The sequence below is a fragment of the Labrus bergylta genome, chromosome 7 (assembly GCF_963930695.1).
Source record: "Labrus bergylta chromosome 7, fLabBer1.1, whole genome shotgun sequence".
Classification (NCBI taxonomy): Eukaryota; Metazoa; Chordata; class Actinopteri; order Labriformes; family Labridae; genus Labrus; species Labrus bergylta.
The window spans coordinates 5,079,226-5,102,462 of record NC_089201.1 but is presented as its reverse complement, the minus strand read 5'-3'; the positions used below and the strand labels follow the sequence as shown (position 1 = coordinate 5,102,462).

At 43.4% G+C, this 23,237-nt stretch overlaps 1 protein-coding gene across 4 annotated transcripts in view; it reads left to right on the top strand.

Annotated features, from left to right (window-relative positions):
• The window catches only part of tspan33b (tetraspanin 33b), a 231,860-nt gene that overhangs the window by 131,827 nt on the left and 76,796 nt on the right, over positions 1 to 23,237 (top strand). The window lies entirely within an intron of this gene.

Genomic DNA, 23,237 nt, shown 5'->3' with positions numbered 1-23,237 from the left:
AGTTGTTTAAAAAAAAAAAAAAATCCAGCACCTACCCAGAAAGAAAATGTCCCCTCGAACTGTTTGAGCTATAGCAAACTAATCTGGATACAACTTTCTAGATTAATATGCTCTCGCTAGATCAAGTTCATAATCATGATTTGATTATAAATTGATGAATGACGACAGCAAGTCATTATTCTTACTTTGAGCTGTGAGCTGAAAATGATCCATTAAGGGCCTTTCAAGACTCTACATTAACGGAGTGACACCATCAGTTTACCTGTATGTCAGTTAGAGCAAGCCTGCTCAGTTCATTCAATAGAAGCTGCCTCAGGGCACAGGTAAAGGTCAACCTCTAGCAGAGGTCACAAGGTCATTGTTATCCGTTATCGTCTTGAGGGGGAGTCAGGGGGGATTTGTGTGAAGGTGTTTACTTCCAAAGGTTCTTTTCAGGCTCAATTTGTGCTTAACCCTTTTTTTCTGTGGCAAAACCTCACCACTAATAAGCTGCTGCTGACCAACACTAATAGGAAGGTGGGAAAAGAGGCTTTGGATTTCAAGCCTGGTGGCCTCTCGCTCTTGTGAAGCCTATAGCCTGTTGGCCAGTGTGGAAATGGATTTCAGCCACATTCAGATGCTCTCCTTGTAGTCTGAGATTTGAGGACTCTTTCTGTCATTGTTGTGTGTGTGCAAGTGGGCGTATAGGGGTCTTAAGTGGCCACGGCCTTTTTCCCCACTGAAGTGCATCCCCTGCTGTGCGATAATTGAACTTTTACTCTGATAATGTTCACTTAATGAACACCCACCACGCATTTCTCCCTCTCTTCCCTCAGATTGATGCTTGTTTTCCTCTCCCCAGTAGATCCTTTTAATGGCGGTTTAATCAGCATCCCATGGGAATAGAGTGGCGGATGAGGGGGTTAGGATGCAATGCATGTGGCGGCCAGATCTGTCCATCAGCATGTGACAGCTTCAGGCTCATTGGCAGCTGGCTGACTGGCACTCAGGATTGCGGCGCAGCAGCAGTGTGCCCAGTTGAAGGTTAGGGGATCTGGGAATAAAGGGTTCGCTCATCAGTGAGGGGGTCTGGACAGGGTGCCTGAGCCCTCTGGGACGCATGTGGAGGGAGGGTGACAGGCATGTTGTATCCTGACACCCCTGGGACTGTGCTGCTCTACCTCTGACACTCCAGGAATCACAAGGTTAGCACAGCTGGTGGGGAGGTTTTGCTTCTGAAGCATCTCATCTCAGGGCTGAGAAGGGGGACTGGTGAGCTGCAGTAACCCGGCACCAGGTACAGCAGGGGTCTCTTCTTTCGGACTGTGCACACATGCACGAGCACACTCGCTGTCCAATACAGAGACTGACGGCCATCCTTAGAGAGAATGCGCACCACCCACACATCATTTGCTCCACGGGGCTTTACAGTGGTAACTTGAAACACAAGGTAAACAGCAGCAGGCACTCCAAGCATCTCAATACATGCGCTCATCCTCAGGCCCCCCCCAGCAGTTGTTCATGACCATCTGGCTCCTCTTTCTTATAAGGGATTAGATGAGTTTGAGCTGGAGGGGGATCTTCAGGCAGATTAGATCACTATTGGGTTTGCGCTGTCAAGATTGAGAGTGGAGCTCCTTCGAACAGCTCTGTGCTGAAGCCAACAGTCATCTAAATGCTGCGACAATCTGCGGTCCAGTTAGGAAGGGGAATCAGTTTCCTCCTACACACATACATACAAACAGATACACACACACACACACACACACACACACACACACACACACACGGGCACACACAATGACCCGCTTGATAGGGTGATTGATGTTAAGCCTTATTGGTGTCAGCCTTGTGAGCATATCAGTGTTAGCGTTCTTGCTCCGAGCGAGGATTTCTGCCTCTTACTCTGCGGTGTGTCCTCGCAGCCACGTCTGTTAATCTCCTCCATTCAACATTCAATTTATTGTACTCTGCTGCTCTTATTTATCTTGTCCAGTGTTACTAAAAAAAAAAGAGGCACAATAATGCTAAAATACAGGCCACGTCCCATGCACAAACTAATTCCCTTTGAGATATTGAACATTGGGCACATCTGAGCTCTGCCATTATCTCGCCTTATCAAAAGCCAAAGGCTCATTTGATATTCTTGTTTAAAAGAAAAGTGCCAGCTCAGCAGTCTTGTCCTACAAGTATAAGAGGGGTGGTAGTATCAAAGCAGCGTCTTTGTTAGAGAAGGGGAAAACAAATGTGTTTAAAATTCATGAATTCCGCTGCTTACTTGGGGGATTGCCGCAGGATTTATAAACCACTTGGTCCGAGGTAACAGAAGATTAGTTTCCCTATTGATTTAATCACTGAATTTGACATTTAAGGTTTCAATTCTCCTCTGATGCTACAGAGAGTAAAGAGCTATTGACAGACTCAAGGTGGATTGGGAATGTCTGCGTCTGGTTCAGAGGAATTCCATAAAGCCTTTCATACGAGCTGTCCCTTTCCCCTGGGATCCCGATCGGAGGTTGCTGAAGCACTTTGCCTGTTTTTTATTTCCTGTATCGGCACATGAAAAGTGCAGTCGTGTTTTTTACGGCTCAAAGAGAGGAAAGAATTGTAACCAACTTTGCTTTTTTTTTTTCTTCTTCTCCTCCCTTTTCACAAGAGGCACAGCTGAACTCCATTAGTCACTGCCAGGTGAAACAAGGATTGGGGCACGGGGAAAATAGATGAGGGCTGAGCGCGCTCTGCGAGATGATGAAACGAGCTGTATGTGCTGCGCTGTCACATATGTTTTAATTCTATCAATCTACCGTGAAAGGCTGGATCTTAAATTGGCTTTGAGATTGAAATGCCAGGATGCAGCATCAACCACAGACGGCGTGTCCAACTTCATTTTCTGCCTCTAGCTTTGAAACGTTCAGCCATCAGCGGATTCAATCACTGGTCAACACAACCACTTTCAGATTACGCGTCTTCTGAATCATCCGATTTAAGCAGAGTAGCCAAACTGCTGCTCTGTACATTTTGAACATATTTATATCCTTTGTTTTTTCATTTGAAGTCTTGTAATTAGCGTCCCCTAAAGACCGCTGGGCCTCGATTCAAATCGGCTAACGCTCCGTGGTAAATAGCTCCATATCCTTTGTCCGGCACACCGTCGGGGGAGATTTCCCCTAATTTACACGTTTCTCTGGCTGCTTCGATTTCCCGGCCGTGTTGTGTAGCTCCTCTGAGCTCATTAGCTCATGTTGCAGATCAACCAGGATACAGAGCTGCTGTGTTTCACTCTAGGGGGTCGAGGTAATAGAGCAGGAGAAGTGGAGGTGCATTTCTCTTTTTCTTTTTTTTGCTTGGGCGCAGTAGGTGGGTGGTGCTTTTGTAAAAGCACCCATCACATCTCTCTTCTCTCCTTGAATCCGGTGGCTCCATTTTTTTTTTTTGTAAAAAGGGCTTGATTATGACACTCAAGAGGAGTTAAGAAGTGCAACGTTTCCAATGAGTTCATAACTGTTATTACACAGGGCCCACACACCCCTCTCCCAACGCTATAAATTGAAAGCTAACTTATTCACACAATGTCACAAGTGCTAAATAGAATCCTGTGGTTTTGCAGAACAGCACAACAGCTCTGGCAGATAATAGAGCAGGAAATCGATAACATTCTGTCCATTAGCGCAGACTGTGACCCAACTTAAAGCTGTCCGTTTGCACTTACTGACGAATTGTTCTTACTCTCTGATGTACGTTGCTTTGGCTAAATTTGTCTGCTAAATGAATTTGTGCAGAAATGTCCTCCCAGCCTCTCTTCCACTGTCCACAATAATATACATGAAAGAGCCTGCATCTGCTCTAACATGAATGTTTACTTGCAACACAGTAGAAAGAAAACTATTCCATGATTGAAAACAAATCGCCAGAGTTGTGTGAAGTCAAAGTGGGGTCACGAGCCGAACAAGGTTGGACAGTTTAAACTTTATTAATCCCTCGAGGGGAAATCGGTTTTATACTCTTAATGAACATGAACACACACATAGGCCGAAATACACACACGTGCACAAACAGGACCCTGTGGACATGCATTAATGGAGAGGTCTCAGAGTGAGGGGGGGCTGCCCACACAGCGAGCGCTCCAGAGCAGTATTTTGGGGTTCGGTGCCTTGCTCAAGGGCACCTCGGCAGTGCTCAGGAGGTGGACCGGCACCTCTCCGGCTACCAGGCCATTTTCTGGACTTGGTCTGTGCTGGGACTTGAACCTGTGACCCTCCGATTGTTGAGCTGAGAGATTTGCCTCAAAGCTTATCTGTAAGCTTTTCTTATTGTTGTCATTATTTTGTAATGTACATTTTTTGTGTAATATGTGAGTCCTGTGCATCTCGCCTGCATGAATTTGAATGTGTGAGCCAAACTGTTTATTTCATCTGTTCTGTTTTTCTGCCTTTGAATCCTTCAATAAATATATACTTTAAACGATGGAGTTCATAACTATGCAGGTGGAGTATAAATAATCCCGACTATCAACACGTACATGCAGTAAAAGAGAAAAGCTGTTTCTAGTCATAGACTTCTTCTTCTCTCTTAGAGGAGATTAAGAACTGGATGTTAAGTTTGATTGCTTCTGAGTTAGCGTAAAGCAACAGGATTGCAGGTGCACTTCAGCCCATTTGCTTCTGTGTCAGCTGTGTTGTACAGACTTCTTGTGACAGGTGACCAACAGCACACAGATGTAATAACAGTAACTGCAGGTAACTCTAGGTACAGGAAATACAGTTCCTAGAAAACCTTGGTGCATGCCAAACATCCTTTTTATCCGCCTCCCTCATTCATTTTTTAAGTTTCTGTCTCTTTAAAGTCAGAGCTTTTATTGCTCGTCGAGGTAGTATCGGTGCTTTAGATGGTAACATAAATCATCAGGAAACTATACCTTGTCTTCTTCTGCAGATATATGCTCCTTTCTTAGCTGCGGGACGTGGAAACAACACGATTTCTAAATATAGGCCAGAAGAGTTCAGAGAAGAGACAAAAGGAGAGCGATGGAACGAGATTGTGTCATTAGTTCTGCATACATAAGCAGGATCCTTTTTAACGACTATGTGCCAAATTGTGTATACCTTGGGCAGAGGAGGAGGCAGCGTTGGTGTTGTGTGGTCAATAATTTGTTTTTATAGCTGAACTGAAAAGCTGGAACTATCCTTACGGGTCCTGCATTTGGTTTACCGATCAAAAAAGATCCTTTGCATCCTTCTTTTTTTAAGAAATACTTCATTACATATTTACAGGCTATTTTAAGGCTTTCATTTCAGAGCTCTTCATCCTCACAGCTGCATGATTTCACATTTCATTATGAAACTCAATTTGGCGTGAATTGATTGGTATTATCAAGCAAACTGTTGTTACAAAAAAACCACACTACTCTGGCTAAATCCATGATGGAAAATGAATGCAATTACTGAAGCTTTTCAGCTGCCTTTGAACATTTCACATATCATGTAGTGACACTTTGTGGCGCCTATGGACTCATAGGGATTCAGAGTAGCTGCCAGCACAGAGCCCTGTGATTGGATAATCGTCAAGGTTTTGAAGTACTTTCGCAGCCTTTGACTGTGACAAATATCTCTGAATGTGCAGCACCTTTCTAATGCATTGTAAGCCCCTTTCCAGGTCTGTCTTAATTTCAGTGTGTGTATCGGTGCTGTCTGTGTCCTTACTGCTGCAGGAGCGACTATAAACTAGTATCTGTCCTCCCCTCTCACTTCATCCCAGGAAGACCAATCAATGCTGATCCGCACCTAAGCAGTGAATTAATGTAGAAATCTAGAACAGCTTGCCAGTTCAACCGCTCAGCATTTTTTCTGACACCTGAAGGCAAATTACGGTGAAATCAATGCTCTCCACCTCTGGCTCTGCTGAGGAGGCTCACAGAAGCAGAGGAGATTCATTTTAGAATATTTTGCTAATGTTTGATTAACATTTTAATGTATGTATGTATGAACTCGAAGCAGAGTCATGAGCTGTGCACATTATGTGTTTCTAAATAGTTGTTTTTACAAATCTTCCAGCATACATTTCCTGCTCAAATAGTCATGTGGAGACGCTGTTTCTCTGGAAGAAAAAAACTAGAAGCTTTAATTAAGTCCATCAGGAGAAAAGCTTTAGCATCCAGGGTCCAGCTCCCTAAGTTCTCCAGAGGTTATCAGCTGCAGGCTGAGGATGCATCAATGACTGACTCTAAGGCCTATTTCCCCAAGGTCACTACCTCAATTGATTCAATTGGCTCTTCGTCTTTTTTTCCCAGCATAGACTCACACAAACAACCCACATATAGCATCCTTGATAGCTTGTTTCCACTCATCTATGTCCTTCCTCTTTCTCAAGCACATTTATAGACCCGGGACAACTGCACCACACAATACATGGAAACCATCGCTAGCAGATTGACTTGGAATCTGTGTATTTTACATGTGCCATCTTGAATTTGGGTCAGAGGCTCAGGCATTCACTGCTTGAATGGTAATAAGACCCAGGACACGTCTCCAGCAGGGCTGCAACACGCATGGAGAGACACACGCGTCCGTGTTGTTAGCCGTGACAAATGAGAGACAGATTTATGCCCCCGAACATTCGAGCAGTTATTGATTTATTTAGCTGAACCGCAGCAGATTACCGCTGCGTTATAACTCAGCCATAAAACGCGACACATTGTGGCTTCTTAGATGGAAATGTATCAGTACATGCAATGAATGGATGATTTGAATGCCTGACATGTTTTTATTGCTATTTCTTAATGGGAGAATCTAGCATAATATGAGTCATACTGTACGATCCACAGCACCAGCCTCCGTATCAGACTGTTTGTTGTGTTTTGAAATGCAACTTTTTTTTTTTTTCTTTTTTTTCCGAGCCAAACCCAGATCTTCATCAGAGCAGGATGTTGCAGTGCTCTCGTTATGTCTGATCCAATTTGAGCTTCGCTCTTATTTGATGTGCATGAGGTGCGCTCACAACCAGCTCTAATATTTCCCCTGAAGAGGAAAACGCAGTTACTAGTCAAGATCCTTCACTGCTCCAGTCACTAGATAACTGACTGGCTGACAGATTGTGTCAACCCTACAGGGGATCATTACCTTTTCTCTTCTTGTGTGCACATTCTCTTCCTTATCACAGCCCGTTTTAAAACTGTCCTTTTGACTTTGCCTGAGTCTTATCACACGACTTAAGCAAATGGGTCTGCTTGTTTATTTTACACCAATTTACAATTTCCAGTCTTATTGCCAGGCATGAAAGAGCATCTGCTTTAGGTATCTGTTCTGTTCCAGAAGATATCTGGGGTTTATGTCTCCTGAAAATGTGCAAATCAGAAGTAGTCTGGTTTGCCCGCAGCATGCAAAGTCTTATTCCAAAAGGAAATGTGTAAAAGGAATCTTGTTCCATCACTTTGGTATCCTAAGTGGGGCGCAGAGGGACAAGCTACGACTTCATTAAATATGTACTCGATGATATGCATGTGCTCCTGCTTTAAATCCTTAATTAGAGATCAGATAACGTGAGAAATCGGAGCAGAGACTTGCTGTCAGTAGTCATTTTTTCTGCACAGATGTCTCCATTTCTCTTATTAAGCCACCCAGGCTTCAGTAATGGCTGACTTGGGATGGCAGCAGAATACAAAAGAGTGAGTCAGAGTGGAGGCCGGTGTGGGCAGACGGTGGGGGTTAGGGAAAGGAGTCTAATCTGAGAAGTCGATTATGGGGTCATCGCCACCATCAGTGAATGATCTCATTTATCCATAGTGAGCCCCAGTAATTATTAACACACACCTTCTGCCTGTGTATGCACTCATCAGAGCATTGTGCAGAGACAAATCCTCCTCGACGTGTTTTGTCCAGGGATGATTTCACAAAAAGACGCAGCAGTGGATGTGAGGTCAGCCCATTAACGCCCCCTCCATTTCATACACATTTCTACTACTCGGTGGTTTGCTCGTTGTCATTTTAGCTCTTCATTATGACAGCAGTTTGAGCGCGCTCACACTGGTTGCGGGGTCTTCTCTTTGAACACACTTTACAAGTGAGCAGGGACAGATGGGGTTGTCCAGATTTTTCTCCCCAGTCCCCTTCTGAGAGGACAGACTGGCAGAGCTGAAATGCTGTGCTTCTCCTGGGTGGGGAGAAGCGAAGCATAAAGGCAGAAAGGGAGGGGCGGAGGACCTCCTCCCGGGAGAAAGCAAAGTAAACACATTGATGTTTGATGACAGCTCCCCGAGAGGTGAGTCACTCTCAAATCTTACTCCCTTTCTCTCACTGGCATCCACAACATTGACTCGAGGGAACAAACCTGAAAATCGTTTCAGTCTTTTAGGAAAAATACAAATTCTGTTTCTGTTGTTTGAAAGTGTGATTGAAGTACACAGGGGAAAGCAACGACAGGATAATGTGGATTTACTGCTTTTTTTTTTGTGACTTTCTTTTTAAACAAGGGACACCGCCGTGTTTGATAAATAGCCTCTCATCAGCCCATAGTGTGCTGCACACCATTAATTATGTGTTTTCAGCAGGTCAGTGCTCACGCCTGATTAAAGCGCCTCTGAACAGAGAGTGCTTAATGAAGAAAGAGCAGGTTGGACTCACCTCTGTGAATCAGTCACACCTCTTACCACATGCAAGGACGCATTCAGATGCGATGTGGTCTACTACAGTCACTGCTACATCCATCCTTTACCCTAGAGCTCTACAACGCTCAAAGACCAGAGGTGTGATGCACCAGATACGCTTAAGTAAAACTTACCTTAGTTAGACTTAAAGGTCTGATTTAGGACAGAGTTGATGCACCTCGAACGCTAACAATTGAGGTGTTGCACCAGCCGAGATAGTTTCAACTTAAAACTTACACCTAGCTAGGTTAAAATTAAAATCTTGTGTGGTATTGTGAAACCTGCTGGTCTAACTAAAAATACAAAAAAAAATGAAATGGTATGTTTTTGTATTATGTGTAAAGAAACTAAATATAGCTGCTGCTTAGCTCAAATATTGTCTCCTGTATGTAGGCCGATGTTTACATTTAAACGAAGGCATTGGCTTCATTTTTCAAGACCGGAGGTTGCCGCTTGGGTGAAACCAATCAATGACAGAACTTAAGTTAAAACCAGCGTAGGGTTAAGTTTGGACTTAAGACAGAACGTATACATAGCTGCTGCAACAAACCACTGGGCCAGAACCAACAAAGACCTGACAGCTGGAAATGACCAACACTAAACAGTGACATGTGGACAGTGCCATATGTCACATCTGTGCAGTATTAGACTACTATCTGTGCAATATAAAGCTACTAAACAAGTGCAAAACCTCACACTGTAATACCTGACAAAGTGTGCACGTGCATACACTATGACTGTGCATATATGCATGTGATTCCTGTGGAAATGTTCTGTTTTCTTGTTGCGACAGCAGTTGGCCCGAGTCCAGCGATATTTCCCAAACTAGAAAACATAATATATATTCTTACTCGCAGATAAGCCACAGCTTTAGTAGCCAAACAGATATTCTAGACTTTGCATTTTGCTAGTATCAGCAAAGTAAACTCGGCTGCGTGACTCGAAATGTCGTCCCATTTAAACAGATAGTTATGATCTGAAACAGAACATTATTAACTTTATTTCTCTGAGGTGAATTTGCAGAGAAAGAGACTGTGTATTTATCGTCACAACATGTACTCATCCATCACTGATGCTTACTCACCGGGTTGATAGAAAACATTTGGCTTTGCTCCGCTTCTCCCTCATCTCCTGCGTATCCACCTACAGCACAAGACATGCATGATGATCCACAGAGGCCGAGAACGAGCGCCTCTCAAGAAGTTACATAATCAAACCAAGGCCTGACTCAAGTGTGAAGCTTTATGTGGGAAATGAGGTTCATAAAATCCGACTTCATCGTGTCAACAGAGAATTAATTTAACCATAAATGTCAGCACAAACAGGAACTTCACTCTGCGTTTACTCACTCTTTTACTCCATATATATATCTGTTTTGGAGTAATTGGCATCAGTGTAATACCCAGCGGCGGGGTTGTTCATCTGAAGTGATATTTCTCCATCAGAAAAAAAAAGAGATAAATAAGCTGCTGATGAACACAGGTGTACCCAGAGACAGACGGTTAGACAGAAGACTTAAACTCTCACTAAATAAGTAAGTTGCTGTTTCCTTTTCACTGCATGCGCTCAACTCCCCCGCCTGATTATCTGTGCTGAGAACATACAGCACAGTTTAGGTTCATTTTCTGCATTATTCATCCAGAAACCACATAGGCTTTTAAAATTCTGTAACGCTGCGCTGAGCTTTATGAGAGTAATTAAGCATATTAACCATATCATAATGGAATGTACGGCCTCCGTCATTTATTCATTGATTCATTCATAATGTATCAAACGCTGTCTGTGTGTGTGGAAAAGCCATGTAGACGCAGCTGGAGCTAATACTCCGAACACTCTGCGGTGCATACACATGTATGTTGTTTTTTTGTTTTACATGCAAACCGTCGCTGTGTTAGCAATGATGCATTTGATTCAAGCAGTTGAGAGAGCAATGATTTAAGAGTTTTTGCTTCGGAAGTGGGACAAATTGGGTTTTAAATACATGACGATAATCTCGGCAGAACATTTGCAGTTGTTCCCCTTACATGTGAAGGCTGAAGCGTCTGTTTGCTGCGGGTCCTGTCAATACTATCGAGAGCCCAGTAATTGGCATTTCGAATGAACATCTCTGTTTGCTGTAGTTAGAAAGTGTTCTAACATCTTCAAACAGCCTCCTCCTCTCCAGTTCAGTTTCCCTTGATGTGCATACCTTGCAAAAGAGATGTAAGAGGGGGTAAAAAAAAATGTCCTGCAGCATGTTTCCACTCCACACGTCTCTAATTCCTTCATAGTCGATTGGAGAGATGAAGGCATTCTGCTGCAGTCTTTTCATTTTTTTCAAATCCTAAATTGTCTTTTCGATTGAACTTACAGACACTGATGCGCTGAAACTACAAGAAGTCATTGAAACTGTTAGCAAAAAGGGATGCTTAATTGGCTGTTTCTGAAGCCTTTCACAGATTGCAATTTCTGAAACAGCGCTGTAATGTAGTTCCTCCGTCATTACACCTTTGTGCTCACACATTGCATCTGTAACCCAGTGTTTGGTGTCACCTTGCATTTGGCTTTGCAGAAGAGCAGGAGGCAAGGTGCTTATGCCGGAGCCGTCTTCTCCCCATCATCGCCTCTGTTGCTATACCTCCGATGGCGGATCAGGAGCAGAAAGACTTCATCCCGCTGTTCTGCCTCTGAGTTACACATTTGCAGGCGAGACGTAACAGGGTGTAAGGGGCGCAGATGGCCTAGCCCTATGGGGTTAGGTTGGGCTTACGGAGGCTATAGTCCTCCAAGCGGGTTGCTCGGATTCCAGTCCAACCTGCGGCTCCTTCCCTGCATGGCGTTCACTCTCTCTCCCAGATTAACCTAGTCCACTGTCCTATCCATGTATATTAAAATGGCCGTGTGTAACAGCTATAAGACAAGTCACCTGACCTTCTTAATTTTTGTTAATCTTTTAGAAAAGAAGCTCTGTTTATAGTGAGAAATCCCATTTCACGCTGGCCTACTTCAGAATGGTTTTATTACCTGGTTGAGCTGCTGATCCGATAGAGTGCACACTGGGTGTTTTTCATATAAACTGTGGTGGGCGGTCAGCTTTATCGCCCATAGAATTCCCTCTCTGATCAGCACTTTCCATTTCCATTGCCGAGACAAGAATAACTTCCTACAAAGACGCATTTATTTGTAGAGGATATGCTCTGTAAGAATAACAAAGGGAACATCAATATGCTTTGAAACGGTTTCACTCTGCATCAGTGCTCGTTACAGAGAGATGGAGAGAGGGCAGCTGCAGGGGTTCGGATCTTCATTGAATCAGAGTCCGTCTCAGACGCATGCTGGTTGCGCCTGTTGAGATCCACACGGCTCGTGCGAGCAAAGACGGGGAGCGTTGCTGGAGAAGGAGCTTGCGGTTTGCTTTTTGTGTGTTTGCATAAAACATGCACTTGACTTGACTTACACTCAGAAGGCAGCCAAGGTTAGGAGAGTGTTCCTCCATGTATATTCATAGCCCTGAATTTAAATTGTTGTGCATTTAAATGCTGCATTTGCGCTTTCAAACACGGAGTTTATGCAGAGGCAAACAGCAAAAGTTGTTCCCGACTTTAGTGCTGTCAGTCACACACACACATCTCACACACACCATTCTGTGCACATAATCATTTATTACAGTCGTTCTGATAATACAGCTGCTCTGCTGATCACCTGTTGTAGTGTGTGGTTGTCAGTGCAGAGAGGCAAACAAAAGCTCGTTGGAGAGAGGCTGAGTGATAAGAGGAAGGTGAAGCAGAGTGTTTTTCCAGCACAATTTAGCCCATTGTCTCAAGCTTACAGGAGATGTGACCTTGTCTCTACAGTCACAGGAGACACAAAGTAGTGAACGTATAGAAACCTACAGATCTGTTTCTTTAATGCAAACAGTACGGAGCAGCCTGGACTAACAGGATACAAAAAATTATACATTCAGCTGGGCTCATTTGGCAAAGTTATAACCCGCTGCATTTGGCCACTTGCTGTGATTTTGAGTTTTTGCCAAGGTTGCATCATACACTGCCTTTTTCGGGGAAATGCTTTCATGTTAATCTTCCTCCTCCATTCTTAGTATTTGTAATTGTTTTATGAACTGCCGTCCACCAATCAGAGTAAGTTATTCTGTTTTTTTCTTCAGAGAATGCTCCAAGAAGTAAGTTGGCATGCAGGACTACAGGGGCTCTGCAAGTGAATTAGTGTCAGATAGTTTAGAAAAATAGTCCGTCACATAGTTTATAAAAGAGTTTTATGGCAGAAAACTAACAGACAGAGTGAGTTAAGATATGAGGTGATATAATGGTTGGAGAATTTAATGCAAATCAACAAGATTATAATCGTTTTTGACTTTTTGTTTTGCTGGTTTGTTTTATTTTGTTAAGTTTTTGTTTTGTGAAAATGCTCAGTTTAAGTTGTTATTATTTTATTAGTAGTACGTTTTATTTTTTGTAATATGCAATACTTGTCAGGGGAAAGGATGAAAAGTGCCAGTAAAAGTATAAGTAAAATATTAAAAAATATATTCAAATACAAAGGATAAAGAGGATAAACATGTCACACCTTTTGGGCCTAGCCCCCCCCAACCTTCCCCCTGTTTGAACAATAGAGGATCCGCCCCTGCTTGTCAAACTAGCACGGCTGTGCTCGCAATCATGTCATAATACTTGATGTATCTACAGTACGCGAGGTTCTGTTTCTGAGACAGAGGGGGCTTCATGTGAAGGACAACTTCTCTCCTTCATTGATCTCTTCCCCAAAGCTGTAAAACCATTTCAGACCGAGACTTCAATGTACCTGCCTGGTGTGGTTGTCTCTAAACCGGATGCACAGACGCAGTGTTTCTGTTGAGACAAGTTCATGAACAGACAGCGCAGTGCGTCACATCTCCCACCTCGGTTTGCCAGATATGAGAGCAGTTATCAGGTCAAACCAACAGGTGTTGCAGCGATGAACTGGTTCAGATAGAAGTGATTGTACCCGACCTAAAAAGCCTCTGCATGTTTCTAATAAGCTCCACGAGCAGAAACGTGCTCAAACTAGAATCAATATTGGAGATGCTTTTGAAAAATGGAGAGAGGTTAGAACACAGAAAGGTTTACAGACCGATGCAGAGCTGGATAAACACTGAAGCTTCAGTGTTCACCACATGGTGACCTGTGTGAGCATCGACTCTAGAGAGGAGGGGGTGGGGGGAGACAGCTCTCTACAATGTTTTGAATTTGGACTGCAGTACTTATTTTATACACTGGGTGTAAAAGATACATTTTGCTTCTTAAACGACTTTTCTTTTTCACTTCAGTTTACTAATTGGTTAGTTTTCGTTAACGATAATAAACTTGCAAATCCAACCAGTCAACATGGCATTTAATTCAGCTCTTAGAGATCAATGCTGAGCCAAGTCACAATACCCTCATCCTATCTGGCCCCTTGTCGTGCTCATTCGGTCTCCCTGGTTGCAGCAGTCTTTTTGCTAAACCAAAGGAAGCTTGAGTTTTAGCATCTCCAACCACACTCAGCTTTTTCCATGTCACACTAAGTCATTGGACTGCATATATCCAATCACAGACGGGCTGTGGAGTGCACACAGGGGGTAACTAAAGCAGCTGAAGAGGAACAAATGGTCTCCACCAGCAGCTGTACTAATAATACCCTCACCTCATGTTCCCTGATAGTAACTAACAGAAATGAAGAGAATCTGAACTGAGGTTTCCAGACAATGTTTTTTTTAATCCTAATGGAAAAGTAAGCAGTTCAACATGTACACACAGGGCACAAATATTGCCCACAGAAGCAGCTCGTATAATCAGCAGAGCTCAGTTTGAAACGGCCTCTGGACACAGCGATAAGTCGAGATGGCATGGATCAGCCCTGGCTCTATCTTCTGCCAGGGCAGAATTTGTTCCTGTCTAAACGAGATACAGCTGCAATCTGCTGGCAGCCGTCCTGCAGTGACACGGTGCCAAATTGACGGGCCCTTTAGAAGCATCACCTGCATGCTGCGTGTGGCTAAAAAAGCAGACTTGTCACTTCACCATTATCCTGCCCATACTGACAGGATGTAGGACAATTAGAGGAGATCAGGAGATGGACATGCGAGAAAGCATGTCAAGGCAGCGTGGGAGTCACGCAGCCAATTAACTGATGCGACACCTCTGATGCTGTTACCACAAACGGACAGGTGGACAGCCAGATAGTCTTCCTCTTGAAAACGTCCCTGTCACCACGGCAGTCGCGGGGGAGGTGCACAAGATGGGTCAGAATGTTTATCGCTGCAGCCTTTCAGCGAGGAGAGCTCTCTAAACACTCGCAGTATCTGGAGACATCTGCGGTGGCCTACTTGAGAGACGCCCTGCACAGCACTTGTTTAAGCCTGTGTGTAATCTAGACACATTCCTGGGTAAACAAGCCCGTTCTGAGACGGGTTATTTTGCATGCTAAAGCAGCAGAGGAACGGGAGGAATAAGGAGGGAGGAGCAAAGCACCTGTTGCAACAGTGTCTACTGGATGTGCTTTGATTTATGAAGGAAAGCAGTCTGGCTCAATCTCCCCGCGCTCCTCCAGAGATTTGAGGGGTTTTTTTCATCGACTTTCAAAGGACTTTTACTGTCTTCCTTTCTTTCATGCTGGCTGGGTGAAGTGAGCGCAACAAAGCTGAGTCTAAGAAGCGAAAGGAGTCCAGGTGTAATCAAGACAAAACATGCAGCTTCTACACAGCGGCGTCTTATTTTTTCTCAACCGTAGGCAGAGAGTCGCATTTTCAAGTCACAAGTCAGGAAGCTGTGCGAAACCACACCCGCAGTTTAATGTAAAGGTTAACCTTTGCTGTGAAGCTTGTAAAAGCACTTTAATCTGGCTGAAAGAAGACTGTTTCTTAATCTGTCATATTCTCTCTGGTTGAGTATTAATAGCATGAAGAGCACACTGATATTTCCTGTGCTTCCCTGCATGTGGTCTCCCAGGTTATCAGCCTCAGTGACTGTGTGCTGTCGCAGGACCAGCTATCATCCACATCTCTGCACAATCTTCCCTCCGCAGGCTGTTCCATTACGCTGGAAAATGAAGAGTGAGAGAGGTCAAGGCAGTCAAATAAACAATTTTAGGTGGAGAATTTCATTATGTGTAAAGCGGAGAGAATGGTTTGCGGAGAGATTTGTTTCCTTAATTAACGGCCGCCTGCAGCTGCACATGGGATCTTTTTTGTTTCCTGTCTGCGGCGATTAATCAGAGAACTTCTGCTTTGTTCTTGGACTGGAAACTTTCCTGTTCAGTTAGGCCTGCTGCTCCCAAGACCAGGGATTAAGTAAGGGAAATATGTATTGGCCGGTCCTTCTTCATCCTTTTGTTATCTCTACAGCGAGTGAATCAACAGTTCCTGGTAAACACAGCTCTCCCTTTGTGTGCCTATATTGCTTTGTTGCAGCTTTCTAACAATATTCTCCAGGTGATAATAGGCATGAAAAATTCAGCACCAAGAAACTCATGCTTTAACAATGAGACAGATGTGGACCCCAACAGGAACACGTGTACACTGTAGATACAAGAATGCACACTCAAGTGTTTCAGAGCTTGCAGGCTAAGTGTGAGCCAGATTTTATCGTCTCTGAAAGCTCCCCTTATGTTGTAGCATTTCAGTCCATCCATCCATTAGCTATACTGCTTTTCCTGCACGGGGTCGGAGGTGGGGCTGGAGCTGTTCCCAGCTGTCATTGGGCGAGAGACAGGGTGCACTCTCACCAGTCAATCACAGGGATGACATACAGAGGCAGACAACCAGTCACATTGACATCCACAGACCGACAATTTAGAGTCGTGGCAATGACATATTGTTTAATATATTTAAGAGAGATGTTTCAGCAAATAAATAGCATCCATCTAAATGCAAATTGTATTCATGCATTCTGTGTCAGCGTTGTATTTCTATATGTTCCTCATTAATCACCTCAAATATCAGAGTTGCATAATTCATCACGTTAAGAAAGTATGCATTGTTACATAAAGCCAGGGTTAGAATTTTTAGAACATGCATTTGGTCATTTCTTGTTATTTTATCCAGCGCCACCATTATGCCCAAATAGAATCTGTCATATATGAACACATACCTGCAAACCTTCCAGCCAACCTAACCAACATCTGTACTGACAGCTGTTTGCCTAATACCTGGCCCACGCTAAAGGATTTTAGGGTGAAAATGTGAGAGACCCCACACATGACGACAAATAATCACTGATTAATTACCCAACAATCAGAGGCCAGACTCTCAAAACTAGTAATCTCACCAGGAGGCTTTTAATCAAAACAATAATAAAAGATAGCGTCAAGGCCGGCGGGAATTATGGGAGTTCTCTCTGCCAACCCCACCCCTGATGAAAACGACTTCTGAGATGACCGTAGTCAAGACGACCGGGTGAAAAGGACCTGAGGAAGAGAATAGGTTTACAGACGAGCTAATGTGTCTGAGTACAATTTACATGACATCTCACGTTTCCTAGGCAGCGGTCCTTGATGTAACATCCGGTGTTTCCACGGCAACGATTAACATGTTTTGTCTGTTGGGGCGCTGGTGGCGCAGTGGCGCAGTGGCGCAGTGGCGCAGTGGTTAGGCGGCCCGGGTTCACCTCCCACCTGTGGCTCCTTTCCTGCATTGTCATTCCCCACTCTCTCTCTCCCTGATTTCCGACTCTATCCACTGTCCTATCTCTCCATTAAAGGAACAAAAAGCCCAAAAATAAATCAAAAAAGAAAATCAAAAAAAAAAACATGTTGTGTCTGTCATGGCGGCTGCCACGACCAGACACGCCCCGTTTCAACTCTTAAAAGGAGGATTTCTCTGGCTTTGGTAACTGTTGGAAATATTTGAGGTAATGTAAGTACTCATCAACAAAAAATATATAACATAGGTTTAGTCCTTTCTTAATTACTCGACATATTTGAGTGTAAATATTCTACAAATTAAACCTTTAATCAGTCCGTGTATTGCTTCTGCATATTTGGTCTTGTAAAATCATTATGACTGTTGCTCAGGAATTTCAAGTCGTAATGATTTAGAGAGCAAATAAATAACTGGTTCATGGGCAAAAGAATCTCCAGTTTAATGAAATCTGACTATAATTGATAACTTCCAGCTGTGGCTGTAACCATTCAGAGTTTTTCTCATGATTCTGCGGCACATTTAATCAAAACCTGCGTTCATACGCGCAGGAACAAACAGTGTTTAATTAGAAACAATGAATCCCGAGGCTTTTTGTCATCATTCTGCTTTTGATTGAGGATCGAGCCAACACGTCAGATGTTGTTGAGCTGTGCCAGCCGCAGGACGCCCGGGTTCACGCTGTGTCTGAGAGAGAGAGGGACGGGAGCTGTATGCAGACCTAAGAGGTGCTGCAGCAGAGACGAGCAGTGCACGAGGTGATGGAAGGCTCTGTAGGGAGGAGCCGGCTGCTGACGAGACACGTGTTTACAGTAAAGAACGAGGACAGAAAGCAAAAGGGAAATATTGTTTACAGCCGCCAGCTTCACGCTCAGATGTATAACGGGGTCATTCCTCTGATTTGTATACCTCTACTCCTCTCTGATGTGCAACGCCGTGAAGGAGTGCAGAGAACCTGGACTGGATTAGCATGTGCTTGTAAATGGACAAACATCACCATCATATTTGTTACAATTAATATTACCCTTACCTCTGTGTGACTCTCAGGCTGCGTTTGTTAGTCAGATTTGAGCTGAGTGATTGCACATAATGGATACCACCGTCCACACTTCCAGCAGAGGCCAAATGTGGAATTGATGTTGTTTATAAAGCATGTGTTTTCTCTTTGATTTAAATTGATACCTTTTATTCAACGGGCACGCCCTCCTTTGTTTCTTTCATGAGAACATTCTTTATGTTTCATTAACAACAGGATTCAACATCTGTTTGCTGTTGTACCTTTTACGTCCCTGTTGTCTTATTTTTTAGGTTCAGTATGTTCATCAAGTCAGAGTCAATAGCTCAGAATTATAAGTTTGTAAAAATCACTAATAGACAGCAGATTTTTTTTTTTCAGACTCTTTTTGTTTTTATAACGACCCTTATGGCTCTAGTGTTCACTGCAAAACTTTTGCAATAGTTTGATATTCTGTGCTTGAATATCAGTGACTTTTGCACTTTCTCGAGGTGAGACGATTCATACCATTAACTGAATGCTAAAAATGAAACATGGAAACCTGGTTAGCTTAGCTTAGCTTAGCATAAAGACTGAAAACAGAGCAAGATAGCTAGCCGATGGCGCTGTTGAATCTTTAGATTTCTAATGAACACGTGTGTTTGTTTGTATGAGGCAAAGCTAGCGCTTCCATTGTTTTAGCCTTAATGCATTTAAGCTACCAGAATTTCAACCTTTACACGATTTAAGTAAAAATCGAACGCCAAAATCGATTATTGATACCAGTTAAGATACCATGGCAACGGACATAAGAGTCGTAGACATCCATTATCTGTTGATTCCATGTTAGAATGATTAAAAAAGGATCTCCTGCACATTGTTTAAAGTGCACAAAAACACTGCTGCTTACATTTTTGTGCAATTCAGACAATGTGCAGGAGTTTTCATGCTATTTTTTAATGGACTTCTACCTCTCTCTCTGTTTTGCGATACTATTTTTTCTACATGTATTTTATTTTACATACTTTATTAATCATGAGGTGAAACTTTTGTTTTGCATTATGCTTCTCATACATAGGCCTTAATTACACGCATGCACAAACAGACCTGTGGTGGCCATGCATCAATGGAGAGATGTGCATACTTTGTTCGGCACCGGGACTTGAACCGGCCAAACCCAAGTTCCTACAGACTGAGCTACTGTTGCCCCAATCGTTCATAAAAATAACAGAGACTCTTTCTTTTTAATCCCAAGGTACTGCATCTTTATGAAACATTTCAACAACTTGATGCATACTATGCTAACTGGTTGCTAGCTGTAGCTTAATTTATAAACTGACTTCACAGCGCTGTCTGTCATGCAGATATACCTTACCAGAAAACAAAACGGATACTCAGGCCCAACATCAAACAGTTGTCCTTAACATTCTGGTGAATTGTGTTAAGACTAAAGTTAATTAGAAGAAAAAAATTAACTGAAGGAAATTACCACCATTTATTACAAACTAATAGTACATATTTGGTACCTCTTTCAGATTGATAATAATAAGAAACCTTACCTAACCGTATATATTTTATTTCAGAAATCAGTCTTAAACTGTTTCATATTTAATAATCAGCTCCTTAAACTTGCTCGTGTCTTCCCTCCTGACATTTCCGAGCCGAGACAGCGGGCCCGGGTCTTGCGGGGTTCTTAAACTTCTCTCTGTCTGGCGCTGTCATCCTGTGGTTTTAGCTAACATTGCTCACCCTCCCCTCTGCACAGCATTTGCTGTTATCACACAGCACAGTCCTCCATGTCACTCACTGACTCACACTCTGATATTAGAGGATGCATATATTCAAAAGGTGACGTCTGCAACCAAGTCTCCTGTGAACCTTCTGGAGAAATGAACTTTTTCAACATTTAACAGCCCTTAGATGTTTCTTTCGGATATCCATTTTATGCAAAACTGTAAGCTAAATCCACGGACACATGCACTGGGAAAGGTTTTTTAATAAATATATGGGGGTATGTATATTTTTAAGGCACTCCAAAGTATTTGGAATTTCTTTTCCTTGGGAGTTTGCAGGAAGTCTGGAATAGAAAATGTGCTCTGACAGAGGGATAATTGAATTGACCACCTTCACCGCCCACTGCGATCCTCCTTCGCTCCACACCTCCTCCGTGCCGGTGCGGCGGATAGTGATTTCTTTGAGCATCAGAGAGAAAATACTAAGATGGGAGTGTATTGATCATTCTTCTCGAGAGTGGAGCTTCACAGATCACTGACTTTCCGAGGCAGCCAACATTTTTGCACTGCAAAGGGATGCTCTGCACATCCAGCCTCTGGTTATCTCCTGCTGAGAACAGAGGCTGCTAAGAGGCTTTACCTTATCAATGTCCGGGAAATAAATCACCTTTTATGCACTCAACACCTCGTGAATAAACGCACCAGGCAGATATGAGCTAACTCGGGGTCTGCTTGCTTGTTTTTTTGCAGCCTCATCACTCTGTGAAAACACAGATAATGAAATATTACGACAAAAACACAAATGGAGCTCACCAGGCCGGCATCGGTTTCCTGTAGTCCGTTCAGAGGGGCTTATCCTGCAGTGGAATATAAGAAGGCAGGAGCAGAGATAGGATCATTAATTATTGATACCCATGCAGGCAGATAGCAGAGCATTGAGTGCCTGATCTGTGCAGGTGTGATCTGCAGGAAAAGTTCGGCTAAATGGATTTTTTTTCCCCCACACATGTGGTCCTGGCCTCTTTTTGCAGAAGCTGTCTAAGGTTATTTATAATGATCTGCTAATGTCAGGATGGGACCAGTCTGGCAGAAAAACATGGACATGTTTTAGATTTCAGACTTTTCAGATGATGTAGCAATCAGGCAGCTGAATTAAGCGCCAGCAGGGATTCACTTTGTCACGTTAGTGAAATAAAGGAGCCTGAGCTCTGCAGCCTCCACACAGGCCCACACTTTGTTTACCAGATGTGGCAATTGCTAACACAGTATGACTTAATTCATAGGAGAATATGTTAATCCGTGTGCAGTCATGAGGAAGCTCACCATGTCTCCCTCTTTAGAGTTTGTTTGTGTCAAAGCAGCATTGTTTAGTTTATTAAACTTCACGTGTCATTAATTTTGACCTTTCTGTCCCCAGAAAAAAAAGGGCAGAAATATGGTAAATAAGTCTCAACTTCCTGTTTCTGTTTCTTCTTCAGCGTTTTCTCAAATTAGCAACCTACAATGGGTCCTAGCCTTAATATTTCAGTAGCGAGGAGCTTGGCAAGGCGCCATCTCCCTCTGGGCAGAATGTGGAAACCAAATGCAGTGATGTGTCAAAGCGAGTTCCTCTCACAGCCCGCTAACAGAAGGATGTGCTTGTGTGTGTGGGTCTCAGTACACTGTATGTTTATGTCAGTGTATGTTTTTTTTCCCTCTGTGTAGTAGGTCTATCCTGGATGGGTAATCATGCAGAACAACTTTAGCTTTTCTAGCAGCGAATACGCCGACTTCAGCACCACATGACCTCCTACGGTGTGCTCTCATCTCCCGGTAATTACTACCCAATTATCTACACTGTGCAGCTGTGATCAGGATGCCACAGAGAAGAACAGAGTCTTGACATGTTGACACAGATTCTTTTATATTCATCACATCCTTTGGAGTGTGTGTCTGTGTGCTCGTTTTTATAAAGACCTACTTGACAGTAATGGGCTCAGTATGAGAAGAGAGCCGGCAGGGTTGCTGGGTCAGATGTACACATTAGCAGCTCTAGACCTGGGAGTGTTTGAATTTTAATCAGGTCTAACAAATGCACAACAGGGGTGCCCGCTGCCTGTTGATACGTCAGCTGTAATTTCCATTTGTATCCTCTGTGGCGAGTCCAACCATTTACAATTACAGTCTTATTGTGTCCCTGAAGAAGTGACTTGGTTCTAGAGGGGATCTCATTATGACAAAAGACAAACCACAGCAGTACAGATGAGGAGTCTTTACACCCACATCATGCACCTCTACACCCAACCAGTTCTAAATATGTTGTGATGGTTTCTTCCTGTCTTTTTGTCACGCCCGCTACAGCAGCCAGTTTGATATTGAACTTCAGTCCAGCCTACAGACTCACAGATAAGCCCTGTTTAAAATCACACCACCTCTCAGTCTGGCATAATAAAGAGATACCACAAGCTCAGGAACATTGCGAGGCTCCAGAAAACAGCACAAAAGATGCCAATTTAGATGTGATTTTTGTCTTGTTTTGAAGTCCGGCTTGTCTAATAGCAGCGGGGACAGGAGACATAGCAGAGAGCGGTTATTGCCTCCAGGGTCTTATCACTCACCGGTCCCTAACAGCAGGATGTGGTGGAGCCCGGGATCGTAGGGACTGTCGTTGGGTAACAGCAGGTGATTCTTCATCCAGTGGTCACACTGTCTGCTCGGGGTTTGGCACATACACAAGACAGGCAGAGTGATTCGGAATCCCATCCTGCAATTTATCCAGCTGAACCCTAATGTGCATGCATCTGCAGCACAGGGGAAACATAAGCGGCCACCTGCAGTACCCTTACCACATATATACACCATAACATACACCACATATTTTATTCATAGCCAGAAAGTAGACCAAAATACAAACCAAAACCATTTCAAACATGCTGTTAATTAACTGCATGCTGCAGTGAGTGCTTGACTCCAGAGGCTCGGCTGGCTCCGGCATGCAATCTTTTTTCTCGTTCCTTTTTTCCTTTGCAATCCTGTGTCCCTGGTGTGCCGCGCTGAGGTCGCGAAGAAGCACTAATAGGCAGGCTCAATCAAGAGGAAAATTAAGTGTGCACAACAATGCTAAATGGAGTGTTTCGCTCCTGTAATGGCTGTATAAGTCAATATAATGTCGGCCCATGTGACTAATGGCCAGTGTGATAGTCACACTGTATTTCAATATTCCAGTCACCCTGAATTGGATTTTTTTTTAAACTTCATTATTCT